The following is a 1868-nucleotide window of genomic DNA, read 5'->3' as shown; positions in this document are numbered from 1 at the left end:
CTATTCTCTGCTTCTGAGGCAGGAGGTTGGATTTGACCCATAGGTCATAGTTTGCTGATCTCTGAACAGAGATAACCTTAAGGCTCGTTCAAGAAAAGGGTTCCTTTCTATAAAGCTGTAGCTAGAACTCATGGAAACCGGAAAAGAAAAGTAGAAAGCAGTTAGGAACTCAGTCTACGCTATACCAGAGGGTCTCCCTCGTGGTTTCTCTGCATCTTTCAGCAATTTGACTCCTTCTCTAAGTCCAGCCAGCTACCCTTCTGCACTCAGAACTTCAACAGATAAATCAATAGGCAATCCAATATGGTGGGACAAGTGCAATGAAATTGGTTTGCATGAGGTGTTATGGGGCACAACAGGAAGTTAGGAGAGCTCAAGAGCCAAACTGAAGAAGGACATTGCTGATCAGAGGTTTGAGGAAGGTGTGGAAGGTTTAGAATGGTCTGTGTGGAGAATGAGATAGGAATCAGACAGAACAAAAAACCTCCTACATATCATTGAAGGCCCAAGGGATGCTGAGAGTTTTAGCATTTGATAGGTGTATTAATTTGGTCGCCTCTGGCAACAAGTAATAGAGAATCTTCTCAAATCGGTTTAAGCACTGAGTTCACTAGAATGCAAGTGTCCTAAGTGCAGGAAATCTCTCCATCTTGTTCATCGCTCTGGCCCCAGTTTCTAGGACAATAGCTGTTGCATAGTAGGCATCCAGTAAATATGTGTTGAACGAGCAAATGAATCACCTCTCATAGCAGGAAGTGAGCTCCAGGCTTGGTTAATACAAGCTCATTGGCATCATAAAGGATTCAAGTTCAAAAGTCTATCTTTAGGTGAGTGGGCTTTGGCTTCAGGCTAGTTTTTCATGGTTGCAACATGGCCACTACAGTTCTGGTCATTATAACCAGACCCCAAAATGCCCAACAGAATGAAAAGAAGCTATCTACTCCTTGAGTCTCTTTTTAAGAGTGAAAAAACCTTTTTCAGAAGCCTCAGCAAACTTCCCCTCAGTTCTGTTGGCTAGAAATGCATCACATACCAATGTCTAAATTAATCACTGGCAGGGCTAATGGTACCTCTCTGATCAGCTTAGATCCCTGGTTCCCCACTGTGAGTGATTTTCTGCCCACAAGGGGACACTGGGAATGTTTTGAGACATATTTGATTGTCATGATTGGGGTGAGGGTTGCCAATGGCACTTAGTAGGTAGAAGCCAGGGATGCTGCTAAACCACCCTACAATGCAGAGGACAGACTCTACCATGAGAAAGAAGTATCCAACTCAAAATATCAGTAGCGCTGAGGTGGAGAAATTCTGGTTTAGGCCAATCAGAGTCTCCCCCTGGAGCTGGGGTGGGAGCTACTTTCCTTAAAGCATATGGCCAGGGAGGAGCAGGAAATCTGTATGAAGTCAGGGTTCTATAAGGCAGGAGGGAATAAAAAGGAGGTCGGGGACAGGGGAGAAATGGATGCTGGGTAGGCAATCAATTGAGTACACACCAGAGGGATTGATTGGATTTTCTAATTTAGCAGATGACCCAAGGAACCTTTGGAAAGACTTTTTTTTTTTTTTTTAGAAATGCAGAACAAAGAGTTCCTGCCTTCTATAAACAAAATAAAGAGTTCCCACCTTATTTGGGCCAAATAAAAATTATAACCTGATGGCCATTCACCACTTCAATAAATACACATGTGGAAAATTAGGAGGAACTGATGTTCATAGATTGCCTACTGTGAGTGCCAGTGCCTGGAGCACCTAAGATGTACAGAAGCCACGCCAGACACTTACACAGCTCACTCCATGTCATCCTCACAACTACACAGCAAGGCATGCATTGTCATCTGTGTTTTATAGATGAGGCCCAAGGTGATCCC

This window comes from Mesoplodon mirus (assembly GCF_964341445.2).
Source record: "Mesoplodon mirus genome assembly, chromosome: 7".
Classification (NCBI taxonomy): domain Eukaryota; kingdom Metazoa; phylum Chordata; class Mammalia; order Artiodactyla; family Ziphiidae; genus Mesoplodon; species Mesoplodon mirus.
Note: the sequence above shows the minus strand (reverse complement) of the source record.